This window comes from Typopeltis vanoorti, chromosome 13 (genome assembly GCF_054136105.1).
Source record: "Typopeltis vanoorti isolate ZY-2024b chromosome 13, IOZ_Tvanoo_1.0, whole genome shotgun sequence".
NCBI lineage: Eukaryota > Metazoa > Arthropoda > Arachnida > Uropygi > Thelyphonidae > Typopeltis > Typopeltis vanoorti.
The window spans coordinates 36,434,642-36,449,050 of NC_143561.1; the positions used below are offsets into that span (position 1 = coordinate 36,434,642).

A 14,409-nucleotide genomic window follows, 5' to 3' on the forward strand; every position below is an offset into this window, starting at 1 on the left:
ATTAATCTGCTCAGATGACAAGGCCCTAACTACTGAACTAAACCACATCCTCAACACTTTCTTAGCCAATGGCTATAACCTCAAAAAAATCCAAAAAATTCTAAAACCAGTAAATCACAACCCCCTCCACAATAAAGATTACACCAAGTCTATCACCATCCCCTACATCCAGGGCACCTCTGAGAAAATAACCAATATCCTCAAAAAATATGACCTTACTTCCTGTTACAAACCATATAAAAAGTTGGCATCCCTTATCCGCTCTACCAAAGACCAACCACTTCCCCTAGATCTACCTGGTGTATACCAGGTCCCTTGCAGCTGCAAATTGTCCTACTTTGGCCAAACAGGCAGAACAACAAATATCAGGATTTCAGAACACAAAGACTACATCCGGTTCCACCAGTACAGCTGCTCTGAGCTGGCAGACCATGCCTCAGATACCCACCATAAAATTCGTTGGAAGAAAACAAAAATAATTGATCGCAGCAAGTTTAAATACGAAAGATTATTCAAAGAATCTTCAGCAGCTCTAAAAAACGTTCCTAACCTCAACAAATTTGGGTGCATGAAACTACCCCAAATTTGGGAGACTTACATTATGAGAACTTCAGCCCAAATTGCCAAGACTACCAAATTAGCCCGCCAAAGAGCACCATTAGGACTTTAGGAACAATATTAGTTTCTTGCTTTCTTCCTCATTTGCTTTGTGTTAGTGCCTGTGTGCACATACCATATCTTTATGTTCCTGAAGATGGGAATGTGATGTTGCCGAAATATAGAAGTTATTCATTAAAGTTACCTTTAATTAATATACTTTATGTGCATTGTTAATCCCGTAAACTAATCACCAGAAGAAATATTCAGTGGTATGGTTGTATGTCCTTATGTGTTATGTAGATATTAAGTTTTGACCTTCTTCTTGAAGAGAACACCAAATGAAGTAAAAAAAAAAAAAACAGTTTGTTTCCATATAAACTGGTAAATTGTCTTCATTTGCTTAATAAAGTGCTCTGGGGGGGGTCTGTGTATACTATGGGATACTGGCAGCTATTTGAAGGATAACTATTACATTCTTTTGGATGTAGAGGCTTATATTGCAGCCAATTTTCTTAGTACTTGCTTAAAATGTTGAATTGATATATCCAGTTCCTGTTCATGTAAGATGTGCTACATGGATGAATTCCGGAGTATTTGTTTCCCACTGCAGACCATTACCTGTACAGGAGTGCTACCTCAGTCTTTCACTTGCTACATCAATCCAATAGTCTTATTTGATAGTGAGCATTACATTGTAGTATTTCAAATTGCTTGAATGATGCTAGAACCAAACTGTGGGCCTTTGAGCAACTGAATAAGCATTTTACCAGATTTACTTACCATATCATTAAAAAAGTACAGGTTTTCATAGATGGATCTTTCCAGAATGGAATAGCTCTGCCTCCCCTCTAATTTCATCAGAATAGGTTTCAGTCTGCTGGAAATGAACTTTTGATAATACTATTTTGCATTCACCTTATAATCAAGATGCGTTACCTGTTTTCAAGCTTTGTAAGGTCCCCTTTCTTTGGGATAAACTTAATGCTTGATGTTTGGGAAGCCGTTAGTAGATGCTTCAACACACACTTCTATGGAGAAAAGAAGCTACTCCCAAAAGGGGTTGATAAATTCAGTAGTTAGTCTGTCTATTCTTGCAGATTTTTCTCTCAGTAGAGAATTCTTGGCTTCTTCCAAATCATGTAGTATAATGGGAAGCTCTGTTTTGTGGCACATCAAAGATGAGAATCCTTTTGCATCACATAGGATTTTGTTGGTGATATCAATAGATGTTACATTAGCTTTATATATGCCTTGATGGTACTGTACTGCAAGGTGAGTGTATAAGAGAATTTCATTGGAATCCTCTGTGATGCTTTATCTATCTTTTATGGCAGAAAGCTGTTGGATGGTTGTTGACATTTTTCTAATGAAAATTAGAAACTTCACAGATGCACCCACAAAGATGCCTGCATCCTGATCTTATTAAGGCCCATCTTGCAGGGTGTTCTAAATGCAAAACTATTACTGCTTCTAAGGATTGGTATTTGTGTGAACCGCTTGCTGTTGTTGGTTCAGTTAGTGTAAGGCTGAATGCTGTTAAGGTTCAGTTAATGACTGTACTTTTATGTGAATATCTCACTTTAGATTTGAAGCGTGATCACCGGTCAATGATTAGTTGTGATATGGGCTTTGATTAGAAGAGAAGTGCAGTTTCTCAAGCTATTGTGATATTCTGCTCTGATTAGAGCAGAATATAAGTTATTGATATTAGTTGTTGATCCTGCAGATATTTAGCTAAAGCTAGATGGTGGTCTTTGTTAGCAATATCAGGCAATATTGCTTTGAATGAATTCTATTACCTGCACTGCAAGCTGTTCATTCTGTGTTTTGTAGACATTAATTATGTATAATTTCTTCCTGGTGGGAGTCATGAGAACATAAATTGCACATCATTCAAAAAAAAGCTATTGTGATATTCTGCTCTGATTAGAGCAGAATATAAGTTATTGATATTAGTTGTTGATCCTGCAGATATTTAGCTAAAGCTAGTTGGTGGTCTTTGTTAGCAATATCAGGTTGCTTTGAATGAATTCTATTACCTGCACTGCAAGCTGTTCATTCTGTGTTTTTTAGACATTGATTATGTATAATTTCTTCCTGGTGGGAGTCATGAGAGCATAAATTGCACATCATTCAAAAAAAAAATCAGTGATTTGTAGGCTTTCTGAGCTTTCATTGCAGATCCCAGTGGTCATTTCTGATCCAGTTGTATGGTGAGACAGTGGTGTATAGAGCATGGTGCTGATGCTTCCACTGGTTGAAGCTTTATTTATGGAGTGGAAGTTTTCTGCAGCATAACTGTTTCTCAGCAGTGCTCGAGGACGTACTGTGGAGAAAGCTTATTTTGCAACTGTCATGTCAGAATTGTTAATGGAATATGATTTCTGGGTTATTCTGAGACCTGGAAGGAGATATGATTGAGACTTATGGTTATGCTGCTACTAGGATTCATTGATCAGGTAATATATTCTTTTTTCTGAGGTTGGTGGTTCTTTTTGTTTTTCTTGCCAGAAAGTTTTTAATTCTTCTTGCTAAGTAATTAGACCATTGATGCCGACAGTGTAGTCAAATGCTGTGACCAGTTTTTGTGATCAGCCTCGAACTCTTAAGGAAGCTCGGAGCTGCTCAGTTGTTAGCAGGCCTTCAGTGCAAGGAAGACTTAATTTCAGTTTCGTCTTTGTTATCTGAGGACTCAGGAAGCTCAATCTCCTCATCTACCGCAATAGGCTATGGGGAGGTTCATTAATGTAAACACAGTTATTCATCTTTGGTTGTTTGGGCAGCTGTTTTCCTGCATTTATTGTACTGTTCTTTTCTTGTTTCTGTTATTTAATTCATGTGATTTTATTGCTATTTGTCTGTTGTCCACTTCCTTTTATCTGAAATTGCTTTTAGATGGTGGAAGTAGGCAGCCTGCCAAAAGCAGAAGTTTGTGAGCAGTGTTTGATTTTAAATCCTCAATTTTTTTTATATATATATATATATATATATATATTTTTTTTTTAACAGGTAGTTTGCAGTTTTTTGGGAATGTTAATTCAGGCCCTTGGCTTTCTAATTCATTAGCACTTGTAGTATTGTCATCTGGTTTCTCATTCTTGGGGAGATATCTGGGCTGCTTTCCTTGTGACTCTCTCATGGCAGTAGAAACATTGAACAGCCACAGTAATGTAAAATGTGTATGCTACTCTGTCAGTTTCAATATTTATTATTTTTGTTATGGAGTCGGTATTGATGCCAAAGTGCAACAAAGCCTGCCTTCAAAAGCTCTTAATGTAGGAGAACTCAGGCCTGGTTGCAGAGGTATGCAGGCTGTGTATTTGGATACTAATCCCCATATGGCTGATTTCAGGCAGGATGTTTGAAATAGGTGACACACTAATATGGGTGTGCACCAATGTTAATTCCTTGGACCATGATGTATTATTAAAATACATTTGTATAGTGCCTGCAACTCTTGAGACATGAGTAATATTTTTTGGTGGAACTTATTTCGCTACAGATTCAAGACATTGCTTCAACAATGTATTTTTAATAGTAAAAATGACTATTCCATTGTTTTGGGAAATGTATGTGGTTATTTAAGCAACTATTTGCATAAGAAGGAGAAACTATTGATCTTTGTCCATTGCTGTAGGGTTAGGCTGGCATCCTTTCGTTGGATGTTGGAATCCTGTGACTGTTGAACAACTCCTGCTGAGCCAGGGTAGATGATTGTTGCTTATAGTGAAACATCAATGCTCATTATTGCTATGCTGGCCGCTGAACTCTTGCTGGCCATAGCTTGGTAAATTCAAAGATATGTTTATGACTAATACCTAGAACCCTTGTAGTGATAACAAAGGAAATTTTTAAAATTTGAAATAACTTTAGCTAACTTGATATCTTTAAAAAATTAATATTTTAGCATGATAGAGCATGTGTTTATGCTTATGTAGATATATAACTCGCAATTAATTGAAACTTAAAACCACACTATAAAAACCAACTTAAAGCAGCAGCGACCTTCACATGTCCATTTCCTTCCGTGAGACAGGTTTTGGCACAGATTACCAAGACAAATATCTGAAGGAACTTGGAGAATTATGTTTATATGAGAGAATTTTTTAACCACAAAGACAAATTAGCTGAGAGTGGGAAAACTTTCCAATATGATATTTCAAGGAATATTTTTATAAACAATTTTGGTAAATCTCTGTTCTTCAACTTGATTGTTGAAATATGTAATGTGATAATTCTCACAGCAATATTATACAATGGAACCTCAGTTGTCGAACGACTCTCATTTCAAACAAATCGGTTCCCGAACTTATTTGCCGAACAACAAACGCCCCAGTTTCCAAACAGAATCTCGGTTCCCGAACAGGCAAACCGGCAACCACATGCTCTGTAGGCTGAGATTACAGCGGGAAAGCATCAGTTATGCTGTAGCCTACGCTCAGAGCAGACACATGCTGGAATTTCTGGAGAATTGATTAATTTAAGACACCTATTGTATATTATTATTATTATTATTATTATTATTATTATTATTATTATAAGGTGCCTCCATGGAGTCAAAAGACTCATCGCAGGAAACCCAACATTGCATACTAACCATTATTCACATACTTCCCCTTAAACTCATTTGCATTCTTGAATTTGCAGTACCTTTTCTTGATTTTCTTTGTGTTTTATGATTTTTTTTTTTTTTTTTTTTATAAATTATTATTAAATAAGCCACCATGCCAAAGAAGGATAAGAAAAGCGAAAAGAAAAGTTGTTAGAACCAAGATAGAGGTGAAAAAAAGAAATCGTATCCAAACATGAAAATGGCATTCGTGTCTCAGATCTTGCTATATGCAGTTCGATATGGCGAAATCAACGATCTGTACAATACTCAAAAATAAAGAGCCGATCAATTTTTGTCTATATTTTATCTATTTATTGTGTTTATTCTTTTTGTGTAAGATTCTACGCATTTTCATTGTTTTTGAATATGATTTTATGCATGAAGTACTGTTACAAAGGTTTAAATAAGCAATCATCCAGGGTTCGGGAATGGATTAATCCGTTTTACATTAATTCTTATGGGAAAATGGTTTCAGTTTTCAAACAAATCGGTTTCCGAACAGCCTTTAGGAATGAATTATGTTCGACAACCAAGGTTCCATTGTATATATATTGATCCCATACATAGAAGAACCTATAGCACATCAATGCTCTGTGTAGTGCAGGTGAGGGGTGGAAAATATTGACATTTTTCTTGGAGAGTTGGTAGTTTAAGTGTCAGGTGAAACACTTCATGAAGAAGGCTGTTCCTAAGATAGAATAAAAGAGTATAATATTTTCTTACTCTTGTTTGTTATAATTTTCTGCTTGTATATATATATTATCATTAGTTATCATATGCAGTCGCACTTTCAATTCTAGGCCGCCAATTAATTGAATAAAGAGTGTGCAAAATTTGGAAGACAAAGGGATTGCCTTTGGGTAGCGCCAATTCCTTTGTTTCGTTTCTAGTGCTGATCCCTTTTCGTTAGGAAAAATTTATATTATGATGCTGCACCATCCTAAATTCTAGACAAAAGAATAACTCAATATCAGAGAATTAACACTCAGAATTGTACACTATTAACTAATTCCTTGATAAGTTCATTAAGTACTTAAATCTTACAAAACCTATATTTCATTGCAGTCATAGCTACTCTTATGTCTTAACTTCTGCATTGGTTCTGACTTTTATGAGTGGTGCAAAGAGATCAAAATCAGACAAGTTGTTAGATTAATAAAATGAAAGACATTTATTCATCAGATCAGACATATTACAGATGACAATGATTACTAGCTTAGAATGACAACTATCTTCAGATTGAGTTCAATTAATTAATGATACAAACTCACCCTTAACATTTCATAACATGCCTCAAAATCTCGATTGAAACTAGACTTGTACAGAGCTAGTGGTTGGATGGATGGATGAATAATAGTATCTTGAGAAGAAAAGAATGCCTAGAAACTACCAACTCTCCAAACCTTTGACAAATTTATGCCAGGAGAGGTTGAGGATAAATATTAGTCCAACAAGTAATGCACCGGATCTGGTATATTACTGAGGGTACAGATAAATGAACTCAGTTCCCTTTTGCAAGATAAAAGACAAGAGTGCATTTTGTAGCATTGAAAGCAACTATATTATCCTTGCCACCATTGAAGGATTGAGATATTTAAGGCACTGGTTGTAGACAATCTTGAAGCTTGAAATATTTTAGCCCTGTATGGCTTGTTGAATAAATATAAATGAAGTGTACTGTTCCTAGTACAGTTGTGAAAAGGATTAATAGTGATCAAGAGTAGGTAATTATATATATATATAGGAGAAAGAGGATAAGTGTTAGAACTGAGTCCCCAAGGTAAGCCTGCTTGGGTGGAAAAGTTTGAAAGGGAGAATGAGAGGGAGCCATCCCTCATGACATGCAGTAAATAGCCAGAGAGAAAACTCACTACCCAGTTACTAAGAGTGTGAAATGTCGAATAAAATAGCAGTGTACTGAGTAGGCCTCATTACAAAACCCAATCAGATGCACTGGAAATGTGAAGAGTGACACATGTTTCTCCAAATCTTTCTTTGGTACATGTCCAGCATTGGTTGTTGTAGGCTATAAGGTCAACTATTGATCTATAGTGATAGAATTCATACTGGTGGTCATCATGATGACCTCTATCTAATGAAGAGGTCAACTGTTGATTTTGGAGAGAATTCAGGTGGTCAGTAGGTGGATGGCAGACTTTTATCTCCACTTTTTTGAGTAGATTGGATATATGCTTGCCTCCATGCATTGGGATATGTACCAGCTGAGTATAAAATATTGTAGAGATAATATAGGACGGGCGTTAGTTGGATTAAGCCTCCTTAGCTTAGTCGGTATAGAATAAGCCCTTTGGTCGGAAACACCTGGGTTCGATTCCCATCCAAGATATGAGGAACTTTATCTAGTCTCTTTCAACTAAAGGTCAATTAGCCAGTCTCATACAGTGGTAGGGGTTTTTTTCACCCAGAAACTCAGATTTTTTGTTCCCCCCTGAACACACGTATTTGCTCTATGCCTCCTGGTGTGTTCTATGTCTGCAGATGCATGTGTTCACAGGGCCAGTGAAATGTTGTGAAATCCACAGCTAAGAACCTTAATGGTTCATCAAAAGCTTAAGAAGAAGAAGTTAGTTAGTCGGATTACAATATATGAGTACAATTGGAAAGATGCCATTGGACAAAAAGTCTTTGTAGTATCTAAGTTATTTATTATTCTTCTGATATCGTTTTCCTGAAAGATATCGCGGGAGACACATGGTGCACTGTTTCTGGTATGGCAGGAGACAATTTGCCTTGGTCACCTTTGCAGCAGTTGGAGAATAGTGAAGAGGTCAGCTTTACTTTAAGTAATATAACAGTAAAGGTAAAGCTGATCTCTACTTTTATTGTTTTATCACTGCCGTCTGGATGAGAAAGAGAGAGAGAGAGAAAAAGGTGAAGTGCATGTGAACAGAAGTTGTATCTCTGCAAGATACAACGTGGTCTTTGCAAGAGACCAGAAAGCATGATGTGACTTTTCTGTTATTTGGCTTTCACGAAGTCAGGTTTCAATTTGTTGTAGTTTTGCATTTATTATGTGCCTCAGCTTAGGCTGAGTATGGAACTTGGGTTCTTTTTATGAGTCACCTGCAGATAGTAAATCCTTTACTTTAACTGCTTTGTTAAACAATTCGATAAACTGTGGCTTGAAAAGAGGGCCAGAATTTTGGATGGAGTGGAGAACAAAGGCCTACGTGCCAGCAAGGATAATTGTTTTAACTTGCACTGAGCAGGTATTTGTATCAGAAGAATGGAAGCAGTGGTTTATCTGGAAATGAGGAGCAGAAGTGCAAATCTTGTCCCACACGGTACTTTTGTAGTGTCAAAGGAAGTTGGAAATGGCTGGAGAGAGGATGTGTTGTGTGAGATTTACCTCTCCTCTTGGAAAATTCAAGAGGAGATGTGGCCGCTATGGTACACTGGAAAGGAGAACTGGTTAAGAAAAGATCAAGGATATTGGAAGTGTTGAGAAAGTTATCCAAATATCCCTTGATCTTTCTTATATATCTGCAAATATGAATCAGTTTTCTCTAAGGAAAGTTTACCATCTTGAGATCATGAAAGGATAGTTTATCTGTTGCATTTTAGCCAAGCTACAAATAGACTATTCTCATAGTGAAAGTATAAACTTGAAAGAAACTGAAGTTAAAAACCTCTTATAATGTACAGATAAAAAATGAATTAATGCATGTCTTTCTTCTCTTTATTTATAAACTTTACCTTGCGTGGTAAGAAAACAATTGCAAATAACAATATTAACTCTCAGATGTGAACTGTAGACTAAAATACACAAACATGATTGAAGAAAAAATGAAAGAGTTTGAGAACAGCAACCAAACCTTGGAGATTCAGTGGCATGCCCTGAAGAAAACACTGATTGATTCAGCCAGAGAGGCATGTGGCGAGGTTGTCTGCAAAGATAGAAAAATCAGAACTCCATGGTGGACACAGGAAGTTAAAGAGGCAGTGAAGGAAAAGAAGAAAGCATATCAAAAATTCCTGGCAAATAAGTCAGCTGGTGCTCTCAGAGAATACAGAGACAAATGTAAGAAAGCTAAACACTGTGTAAAACTAGCTAAACAGAAGTCATGGGAAGACTTTGATAAGAACATAGAAAATAAATATCAAGAAGGTGGCAAGGTATTCTAGAGGTTGTTGAAGAAGCTCAGAAATGGAGGAAAGAGTGCTGTAAAGAGAATTAGAGATGATAAAGGTGAAATGAAAACATGAGAAAAAGATATCGTTGAAGTATGGAGTAATTACTTCAAAAAATTGCTAAGTAAAACAAGCAGTGACGACAGCACAGTGGTAAAAAACACTGACCGGGTGTGCAGTCAGGATATTTATGGATATGTATTCCTATACATATCCATACTTGAAGTAGAAAAAGCCATCAAAAGCCTGAAATGGAAAGGCAGCAGGAGTAGATGATATTCGACCAGAAATGCTCAAGTATAGAGGTATACAAGTCATATGGTGGCTGTATTGCATAATTCAGAAGGCCTGGACAGAGGGACAAATTCGATGATTGGAGTAGAGCTCCCATATATAAAAAGGGAAATAAAACTAAATGTGGGAATTACAGAGGTATTTCTATACTGAGTGTTCCTAGTAAGATTTATGCAAGTATACTTGAGAAACGGCTGAGAAGGATTGTGGAAGAGAAGCTCGGTGAAGAACAAACTGGATTCAGGCCAAATAGAGGCTGTCAGGATCAGATTTTCACTTTATGACAGATAGTTGATAAATCATGGGAATATAACAAAGATCTATACTTAGGTTTTGTAGATTTGGAAAAGGCATATGACAAGGTGGCAAGAGAGAAGCCATTCGAAACGCTACATTTATATGGTGTCAATGGAGCATTATATCAAACAATACTTAGTCTTTATTGGAGTTGTAAGTCAGCAGTTAGAATTGAAGGAAGTACAGGAAGGTGGTTTAATGTTAAATCTGGTGGCAGACAAGGATGTGCATTATCCCCTCTGTTATTTGTTATCTGTATGGATCACATTATGAAGGAAAGTGGTATTAAACCTGATATCAAAATTGAAGATATTAATCTCAGCTGTTTGCTTTATGCGGATGATGTTATACTTCTAAATAAATCCGCTACAAGTCTGCAAGATTCCCTGACTAAAATTAATAACTGTTGTAATAGATATGGTATGAAGGTCAGCAATAACAAGACAAAGACAATGAAAATATCAACTGCATTGTGAATGGAGAACTTATGGAACAAGTAAAAGATTTTCACTACTTAGATACTATTTTTAGTGAAAATGGTAAATTAAATATGGAAATAGACAACAGAATCAACAAAGCTGGTATGGTAGGAAGTCAACTGAATAAATTATATGGAATAAGAGAGAAATTAGCCAAAACACTAACTTAGTTGTATACAAGACAGTATTCAAACCAATTTTAACTTATGGATCTGAGAGCTGGGTCAGAAGTAAAACACTTGACCAAAGACTAGAGACTGCAGATATGAGTCCTGCGAAAGATTAGGGGCATGAACAGATGGTATCAATGGCAATATCATATTAAAACAAGGATATTAGGAAAGAACTTGACATTTGTCAGTCCAGGAATGCATTAGCAGAGCTAATCTCGGGTGGTATGGTCACTTAAACAGAATAGTAAAGGAAAGATTAGCAAAACAAGTGTTCTCTGCCAGTTGGCAAGAAAAAGAACCAGAGGAAGACCAAGATATAGGTGGATTGATACAGTAAAAAGTGCCTTAGCAGATAGAAATATAAGATCTGATAATGTTGGAGGTCATGACAGGTAACAGACTGATTTGGAGGAAAATTGTAGATAGGAAGTTAGTAATGATGTAATTTTTCATGTAGTGTTATCCTGTTATCTTATCCTGTACACTCCTTGTGGGTATATATCAGGAATTTGATGATGATGATGAAGAACAGCCATCATTATCTTAGAAGATAGTCTTTCTCAAAAAAATTGTAAGTGTATATATATATATATATATACAGTATATATGATCAGTTTGTTCTGGCTTACTAGTCAAGCAAATATCTCAACAGTCATGTGTCTGCCTAGTGGAGAACTATGGTAGCCTAATGTATCATCATTGTGTGTATTCAATCCTGGACCTGGTCAATTTATGTCTTTGTTAATACTATGACTAAATTTTATCCTGTGCAATTACCTCAGTATTGAAGCAAATGCATTAAATACTATATATATACACACACTATGTTGCCAAAAAGTCACTATATAAGCATAGGTATGTGGACATTAGCCGTGTAGATATTCTTTGCCGTCAGGATTAGTGGATGAAAAGAGTTGAGACCATTCAAATGTGATATGATAGTCAAAGACCACAAGTTCAGTCATTTGATCCGAGAGATTTCTGCCACATTGCATGTGTCCCAGTCTACTGTCAGTGGGGTTATTGTGAAGTATAAACATGATGGAATCACCAAATCCCCCCCCCCCCCCTGCGAAACTAATAAGCCCAAGAAACTGACAAATCAGGACTGGTGAACTCTTAAGCATGTTGTCGCAGTAAATCATCAGTCAGTTTTATCAACCTTCACAAACAACTTCTATGTGAGTTCTGAAATGGATGCCAGTGTCAGAACTATTTGCCGGGAGGTGTTTTCCCTTGGGTTTCGTGGTTATGCTGCAGCTTACAAGCCCTTGATTACACCTGCCAATACCTAGCATCTGGAATGGTGCAACCAACACTGTCATTGGACTGTGGATAAATAGAAGAGGGTCCTGTGGAGCAATGAATCACAGGACCCTCTTACACGATCTGGCAATTCAATGGACATGTGTGGACCTGGTGAACAATACTTACAGAAATGTCTTGTATTGACCATGAAATTTGGAGGCAGTAGCATAATGGGGTGGGGCTGTTCTTCCCTGGTTTGGATTAGGCCCATTGTTTTTTTTCTGTGTACGGATCTTTAAATGTTAATGCGTACCATGACATTTTGGACAATTCCATTCTTCCCACACTGTAGCAACAGTTTGGAATAGGCCCTTTTCTGTATCAGCATGATAATGCACCTGCTCACAAAGCAGGGGCCCTAATTTTTTGCATAAATTATTTTATGGAAAAGTGTTGTCAGAATCAATTTCCTTTTGTTAATATGCTCAAGTCTGGTCCCCTGGGTTTATTGGGGATAAGGAAGCAATAGACAGGATTCAGAGGTGAGTGGCCTGTGGAATGTTCCCTATGGGGATAAGTGGAAGGTTTGTGGATTGCAGAAGTTGATTGATAGGAGAAAAAGAGAGTATGTGATTTAAGTTGCTTAAAGGGTTTTATAGGATTGATGCAGGGGGAAATATTTCAGCACTTGGCTAGAGGGACCAGAACAAGGGATCATCTCTGGAAGTTGAATAAAGGTGTGGTTAGTATGGGGGGGGACTAGATTTTTTGCTTGGAGAGTTGCAAATAAGTGGATTTGGTTGCCAGAGTCACTTGTCAGTGCTTTTGTTTGTTAATAAGTTCAAAGAGAGGCGTGATAGACTGTGTGGATAGATTGTGTCTTCCGCAATGAGTGTTCAGACTCCATGCTTATATAATAATAATAATTTTGCCCAATTATGCTTAATTGATAATGCATTTTTTTTCCATTTTTTTTACCAGTGGATATAGGAAATCATTGTAATCATTTGCTGTGCATAAATATTTTATCTAATGGAAAGGCGATTTCAGAATCAATTTCATTTGGTTAATTTTGCCCAATTATGCTTAGTTGATAATGCATCCCATCCCCCCCCCCTTTTTTTTTTTGTTGAAGAATCTTATATGTCTGAATTTTAAAAACATTTCTTTTTTGTTTATTCATAATCTTGGTTAGAAATCAAAATCACTTCATCGAAATCCTTATACATTGAAAATAGATGATATTCTTATCAACCTTTTTATAGTTCTTCCAAAAATCAGTAAGAACTTCAAAATTTTTCTCAATCTTTGTGAAAATTTAAAAAATCCAAATATATTCATTAAGTTCAATGGGTAACTGGTAAAATTGGAACTCTCAAATTAGTTCTTGTTGATTAGAACTCATCTTGACCATATGGAATCTATCATGCAGTTCAGAAACAGTTCAATCTGTGAAGATAAAGGGATTCTGAAGATGCTTAAGAATTTCAGGTTCTTACTGAAATTCTTAGTACATTTCTTACTGGAATAATAATAAATTTAGTTTAATCCTTTATCCAAGTGTGAGCAAACAAAGTTTGCGCCTGAAAGTATCTTCAGGACTGGGGTGAGGTGGTACAACACCAGGCAACTCGTTGCCCAGTGTTGTACCACCTTACCTCAGTCCAGAAGATACTTTCAGGCGCAAACTTTGTTTGCTCACACTTGGATAAAGGATTAAACTAAATTTATTATAGTCTAACCAAGTGAAAAATTAAATAGATGAGGCCTTTTTTTTCAAGTCCTGCATATAATCTTGTTGGTATTTTTATAAAGGACATGACAACATACATAATATAATTAAAATTATTTAATGACTGTTTACTGTATTTCACCAAAGTCAGATGGCATTATCATGGAACAATGCACAAGTAAGATACATGCACTCTGGTACTGTATAAGTATGTGAGACTGAAGTGAACAAACAGAGCAAGGCCTGAAGTTCTAAATTGCACCACCTAGGGGACTTGATTGACCACTTGTAAGTCTAACATAGGACTCATGTCCTGAGCATGAGCATTTCTCAGATGTGTGGCAGTTTTATGCATCCAAATTTATGAGGTTATTATTATCTCGGGCAACTCCAAGGAGTTGACAGACTCATCGAGGGAGGCCCTAACATCGTGTCAAGAGCAACTATTCGACATTCACACAGTATCTATCATACCTCGCCTTGAACTCATTCACCACTCTCCAAGTAAAAAACCTAATTCTAACACCCCTGCTAACTACACTCTTGCCCAGCTTCCATGTATGGCCCCTAGTCCTCCCACCACCAATCCTATTCTCAAAAATATCTTCTGGATTAATCCTATAGAAACCCTTCAGTAATTTGAATGTCTCAATCATATCACCCCTTTTCTGCCTATCAACCAATTTTTGTAACCCACAAATCTTCAACCTGTTCTCATAAGGTTCATTCCACAGACCTGCTATCATCTTGGTCACTCGTCTCTGGATCCTCTCCACCTCCTCCCCATCAAGAAGAAACCCTGACGCCCATATCTGGGCACAG

At 36.7% G+C, this 14,409-nt stretch overlaps 1 protein-coding gene across 5 annotated transcripts in view; it reads left to right on the forward strand.

Annotated features, from left to right (window-relative positions):
• The window catches only part of tgo (Aryl hydrocarbon receptor nuclear translocator homolog tgo), a 439,650-nt gene that overhangs the window by 363,305 nt on the left and 61,936 nt on the right, over window positions 1–14,409 (forward strand). The gene's annotated exons all lie outside the window — the stretch shown is intronic.